This window comes from Dendrobates tinctorius, unplaced genomic scaffold, assembly GCF_039654945.1.
Source record: "Dendrobates tinctorius isolate UK_male_01 unplaced genomic scaffold, ASM3965494v1 ptg000017l, whole genome shotgun sequence".
Classification (NCBI taxonomy): Eukaryota; Metazoa; Chordata; class Amphibia; order Anura; family Dendrobatidae; genus Dendrobates; species Dendrobates tinctorius.
The window spans coordinates 14,616,116-14,623,041 of NW_027361685.1; the positions used below are offsets into that span (position 1 = coordinate 14,616,116).

General features: G+C 43.2%; 1 pseudogene; it reads right to left on the bottom strand.

The window, feature by feature from the left end:
* Positions 1-972: 972 nt before the first annotated feature.
* On the bottom strand, positions 973-4,725 carry LOC141082451 (uncharacterized; annotated as a pseudogene).
* Positions 4,726-6,926: the final 2,201 nt, after the last annotated feature.

Genomic DNA, 6,926 nt, shown 5'->3' on the forward strand with positions numbered 1-6,926 from the left:
GGGGTTTTTTGTTTTTTTTTGTGTTTCTTATCTCATTTATTGATTATTTTCTCACTTATTTGCAAGCTATTCTTATATTTTGTCGTTCTATAGCCCTAAAATTAGGGTATTTTCTGGATTTGTGAGGATTATTCAGCGCAGACATTTTTAATTTTATTTGCACTTTAATCAACAACTTGGAGGTGTGTTGTTTGTCGTGCAGCGGATATTCCTCTTGTAGTACTAGCGCCCCCAATATATATATCTAAACTATATACTGTGTAAGTTTATAAGCCCCTCCAGTGTCAGGAATAGATAGTATGTGAAAATACCGAATATACCGCTCAGGGAACACTTACCTTTCAGAGATAATTTCCATATTCATACTAAATAATGGCACAGATCTCCCAGACATTATGATTGCACATATCCCTAGTCTCTATACCGATATTGCACTCATTCCCTGACAGACCGCAGCATGGCCATTAGTTAGAAGCTGCTAATGATCTTTGAAGCAGGTAAGTTTTCCCTGAGTGGTACATATTGGGCCGTCTGAAGACTGAGTTTAGTCTAGGACAATTTGTCTGCACTACTAATTAACAGCAGTTACATTACCAAACTAGGGCAGTCCCTATAGGAGAAAAACCCAAGAATTATACTGTATTGTCACATACTATCTATTCCTGACACTGGAGGGGCTTATAAACTTACACAGTATATAGTCTGAGGTCTGGGATCTGCCAATATGGGGCTAGTTTTCTGACTGTTTCGGATAATATGATTTTAGTTTTTTTTTGTCTAGCCTCACTTGAATATAGTTCAATATTAAATAGTCTCCTGATGAGTCGCCTTTGGTGAGGATGATGAAGCCCGGAGAAATGAGAGGCTTGGAGAGTGAGTGTGTATACGTCACCTCACTCTATATACTGAGATGTGGGGCACATGTTTTTCTATTAGTCACCTACTGACTAACCTTCAGGGGGTGAATTATGGGTATAGTTTTACATTTGGAATGAATAAGGTTTAATTTTATCCTTTTGTCAGCAAACATGAGGAATGACAAGATACAACCCATTTAAGAGAATTCAATTTTGGTTAAAACTATTCCAACACTATGGACATAAAAAAGGCTTCTCCCCTATGTGACATCTCTGATGTTTATTAACATCTGATTTCCAAGTAAAATATTTCCCACATTAAGAAAATGAAAAAATCTTCTCCTCTGTGTGACTGCTCTGATGTCTAATAAGAAGCGCTTTCCGGTTAAAATATTTCCCACATTATGAACAGGAAAAAGGCTTCTCCTCTGTGTGGGTTCTTTGATGGCAATCAAGGTTTATTTTCCCATTTAAAACATTTCCCACATTCTGAACATGAATATGGCTTCTCTGCTGTGTGAATTCTCTCATATGTAACAAGATTTGAATTCTGAGTAAAACATTTCCCACATTCTGAACATCAAAAAGGCTTCTCTCCTGAGTGAGTTCTTTGGTGTTCATCAAGATTCTGTTTCTTGGTAAAATATTTCCCACATTCTGAACATGAAAAAGGCTTCTCTCCTTTGTGAGTTCTCTGGTGGTTAACAAATTGTGATTTAAGTGCAAAGCATTTCCCACATTCTGAACATGAAAAAGGCTTCTCCCCTGTGTGAGTTCTATGGTGAGTAACAAGCAGTGATTTACGTGTAAAACATTTCCCACATTCTGAACATGAAAAAGGCTTCTCTCCTGTGTGAGCTCTCTGGTGGTTAACAATTTGTGATTTATGTGCAAAACATTTGCCACATTGTGAACATGAAAAAGGTTTCTCTCCTGTGTGAGTTATTTGGTGTGCAACAAGATTCCCTTTCTGGTTAAAACATTTCCCACATTCTGAACATGAAAAAGGCTTCTCTCCTGTGTGAGTTCTATAGTGAGCAACAAGCAGTGATTTATTTGCAAAACATTTCCCACATTCTGAACATGAATATGGCTTCTCTCCTGTGTGAGTTCTTTGGTGCTTAACAAGATTTCCTTTCAGGTTAAAACATTTCCCACATTCTGAACATGAAAAAGGCTTCTCCCCTGTGTGAGTTCTCTGGTGTGTAACAAAATGAGATTTCTTTTTAGAACATTTCCCACATTCTGAACATGAAAATGACTTCTTTGCTTTAGGAGCAGTTTGTTTTTTATTGCCTCTTTTGTGACTTTGATTTTCCTTAGTAATCGGTAATGAATCAGAAGATGGGACCTGTTTCATAGGATCAGATGACAGATCTTTGCTGTGAATGGATGATGGTATATCTGGAGTAATAGCATTCACTTCAGTTGTATCTTGTAGGATCTCAAGATCATCAGATTTAAAAATTGAAGATGTCAGCTGTCTCTCAGATATCCTGGTACAGTCATCTACTAAGATAAAAAACAATTTTTTTAACCCCTTAGTGACAGAGCTAGTTTGCAGCTTAATGACCAGGCCAATTTTTACAATTCTGACCACTGTCATTTTATGAGGTTATAACTCTGGAACGCTTTAATGGATCCCACTGATCCTGAGAATGTTTTTTCATGACATATTGTACTTCATGTTAGTGGTAACATTTCTTCAATATGTCTTGTGTTTATTTATGAAAATAACAGAAATATGGCAAAAAATTTTGCAATTTTAAAACTTTAAATTTTTATGCCCTTAAATAAGAGAGATGTGTCAGACAAATATCTTAATAAATAACATTTCCCACATGTCTACTTTACATCAGCACAATTTTGGAAGCAAAATTTTTGTTTGTTAGGAACTTATAAGGGTTAAAAGTTGACCAGCGATTTCTCATTTTTACAACAAAATTTACAAAACCATTTTTTTAGGGACCACATCATATTTAAAGTCATTTTGAAGGGTGTACATGACAGAAAATACCCAAAAGTGACACCGTTCTAAAAACTAGACCCCTCAAGGCGCTGCTCAAAACCACATTCAAGAAGTTTATTAACCCTTTACGTGCTTCACAGGAACTAAAGCAATATGGAAGGAAAAAAATTAACATTTAACTTTTTTTGCAAAAAATTTATTTCAGAACCAATTATTTTTATTTTCACAAGTGTTAAAAGAGAAAATGAACCACAAAATTTGTTGTGCAATTTCTCCTGAATACGCCGATACCCCATATGTGGGGGTAAACCACTTTTTCAGCGCACGGCAGAACTCGCAAGGGAAGGAGCACTGCTTGACTTTTTCAACGCAGAATTGGCTGGAATTGAGATCGGATGCCATGTTGCATTTGGAGAGCCCCTGTGTGCCTAAACAGTGGAAACCCCCACAAGTGACCCCATTTTGGAAACTAGACCCCTTAAGGAACTTATCTAGACTTTGAATCTTCAAGTGCTTCACAGAAGTTTATAACGTAGAGCCGAGAAAATTAAAAATCATTTTTTTTTCCTCAAAAATGATTTTTTCGCCTTCTATGTTTTATTTTCCTAAGGGTAACAGGAGAAATTGGAACAGAAAAGTTTTTGTGCAATTTGTCCTGAGTACGCTGATACCCCATATGTGGGAGAGCTTGGAAGGGAAGGAGTGCCATTTTGGAATGCAGACTTTGATGGAATGGTCTGCGGGCGTCATGTTGCATTTGCAGAGCCCCTGATGTACCTAAACAGTGGAAACCCCCCACAAGTGACCCCATCTTGGAAACTAGACCCCACAAGGAGCTTATCTAGATGTGTGTTGAGCACATTGAACCCCCAAGTGCTTCACAGAAGTTTATAACGCAGAGCGGTGAAAATAAAAAGTTTTTTTATTTCCACAAAAGTGATTTTTTTTTTAGCCCCCAATTTTTAGACCCCAAAATAGTAAATAGTGGAAACCCCTCAATTCTTGCTCCAACCCTAACCCCAACACCCCCTAACCCTAATCCCAACCCTAACCCTAATTATAATTCGCCCTAACCCTAACTCTAACCCTAGACCTAGCGGAAAAATGAAAAAAAAAAAATATTTTCTTTATTTCATTATGTTTGCCTAACTAAGGGGGTTATTTACTATTTTTTTTATTTTGATCACTATGATAGTTTATCATAGTGATCAAAATGAATGAATGGAATCTGCCAGCCGGAGCCTGCAGATTTACGGCGGGCACACTGTGCCTGCTCCCGCCATTTTCTCAGGATCCAAGATGGCGGCTCCCACTGGAGGACGCCGGCCGGCGGGACGCAAAACCACCGGAAGGGGACCGTAGACCACGGAGAGGTACTGGGGGGGATAGGGGACCCTATTTCTCTCGCCTCTGATATGCGATCACATCAGAGGAAAGAGAAATTAAATGCAAAATCGCGGCTTTTTTTTGCGGTCGCCGTTATAGGGTTAATAACGGCGATTGCAAAAGCGGGGTTGGCAAAAACCAACCCGATTCATGTTCTCTGGGGTCTCGGCTACCCCCTGCAGCCAAGACCTCGGAGAAAATACGACACTGGGGGTGCTATTTACTTACTCCACAGCGCCGTGAATTCACGGTGCTGTGGTTTCAGTACCCATAGGTCCCAACCCTCCCGATTCCCGCGGGACAGACCCGATTTCTGGTCCTTATCCCGCCGTCTCAGCCGGGAAGCTTTCTATCCTGCGATCACGGTGTATGACCGCAAAATACAGCAGAGGCCGCACACAGTGCGGGGCTCGCCGCGTCACATCCACAGGGTGCACAGAGCTCACCTCCAGCCCCAGGAAGCAAGAACCCGGAACTAGAGCTACCATATATCACCAAGGAGAGGCGCCCCATCCTGCAGCAAGTGCCCAGAGAGCGTGTGGTGCTGTGAGGACGCGGTCAGGCGCTCAGGTACACGGAACACGCTGAGTCTGGGGGGGACAGTGGAGTCTCGGGGACAGAGAGGTCTGGAGGGGACAGAGAGGAGTCCGGAGGGGACAGAGAGGTCTGGAGGGGACAGTGGAGTCTGAGGGAGATAGGAGTCCGGAGGGGACAGTGGAGTCTGGGGGAGAGAGAGAAGTCCAGAGGGAACAGAAGGGACAGAGGACTAGAGGGGTCAGATGAGTCCAGAGGGGACTGAGGAGTCTGAGGGAGAGAAAGGAGACTAGAGGGGACAGAGGAGTCTGGGGTGGACAGAAGGGAGAGGCGGCTGGGGTGGACAGAGGAGGCACAGGAGTCTGGGGTGGACAGAGGAGTCTGGGGTAGACACAGGAGTCTGGGGTGGACTGAGGAGAACAGAGGCGTTTGGGGTGGACAGAAGAGTACAGAGGGGACACAGGAGTCTGGGGTGGACAGAGGAGTACAGAGGGGACACAGAAGTCTGGGGTGGACAGAGGAAAACAGAGGAGTCTGGGGTAGACACAGGAGTTTGGGGTGGACAGAGGAGTACAGAGGGGACACAGGAGTCGGGTGGACAGAGGAGAACAGAGGAGTTTGGGGTGGACAGAGGAGTACAGAGGGGACACAAGAGTCTGGGGTGGACAGAGGAGTGAGGAAAAGGTGTGTGTAAATGGGTGTGGCTTAAAATGGGTGTGGCTAGGGGCGTGGCCTAAAATTTAGCGCCGCCACCTTTATTCCTCTTTGCCTTCTTCAAAAGTTGGGAGGTATGAGTACCCTTAATTAAAGCCGTTAAAAGGCGTATCGGTGGTCGTTAAGGGGTTAATAAAATATTCTTGAGTTTTATATTTTTCAACATTTCTACTTAAACTGTCCATAAAAATAGCAAGCTATGTAAAAAAACTTTAATTATTTACCAAGACAATGACAGTTCACCATCTAATAGAAAACCTTGTTGGATGAACCAGTAGTGTGTGGTGTTCAACTGTTTGTTCATTCTGCCTCCCAAATATCCAATAAAAAGAAACCAATCAATGTTAGGCTAGTTTCACACTAGCTTATTTTCCACGCAGCGCTCGGTGACGCTAAGCCCCACCCCCTGCCGGCTCCCTGCCCGCCCCATCCGGTCATCGCCGCCTACTATCGCACACGGCTGCATGCGATCTGCGCACCCTATCTTTAGCATAGGGTGCGCAGACCGTGTGCTGGCCGTGCGCTAGTAGGATTTTAGCGTGCGCTCCGCACTTTTGAAGATGTGCCGGTGTGCGCCGAATGCACCATGTTGCATTTTGCTGCGCTCGGCGCACCTTCAAAAGTGCGCAGTGCACGTTAAAATTCTACTAGCGCACGGCCTGCGCACCCTATGCTAAAGATAGGGTGCGCAGATCGCATGCAGCCGTGTGTGATAGTAGGTGGCGATGACCGGATGGGGCGGGCAGGGAGCCGGCAGCGGGCGGGGCTTAGCGGCACCGAGTGCTGCATGGAAAATAAGCTAATGTGAAACCAGCCTTATGTAAGCAAAAATAATACCAATTCTCATCTCACAAAAAACAAGACCCCACTCAGGTCCATCATCTGTCAATGGAAAAACAGATAAGGCAGATTAGAGTTAATGCTATAGTTAGGGTTACTGTTAGGCTAAAGATAAGGTTTATTCTAAAGTTATGGGTAGGGTAAAGAATTAGGCTTTTCTCAATTGTCTCCCCAATAATTTGGTTACGTCAGAGTTTTCTATTTCCGGAAAAAATAAAATAAAAACGAATAAAATGGCCGGTCAGTATTATAGTGCAGAGGAGGCTTATACACTTTTATGTTCTGACAGTGAAGAAAGTGCAGTGTCAGATGGGGATGTGGATTTCGAGGGCTTTAGTAGCAGCGACAGTGATAGCTCAGAAATGAGCAGTGATTCTGGTCCATCCTCACACACAAGGACCAGTACAACAAGAAGGACAAATAGCGCTTCTGGAGAAATGTCTCCAACTCAGGGAACAATGCCCAGTACTAGCGCTGTCCCTAGTGCTCGTGAATTGGCGCACACCAATGTCCAAGGGGCTTTGCCTCTTGATGTAGCATTTCCCAGATGGGAGGCTTCGGATTCGGCTACTCCATTCATCCCTAATTTTAATGCCATTCCTGGTATAAATGTGGAGGTGGAAAAT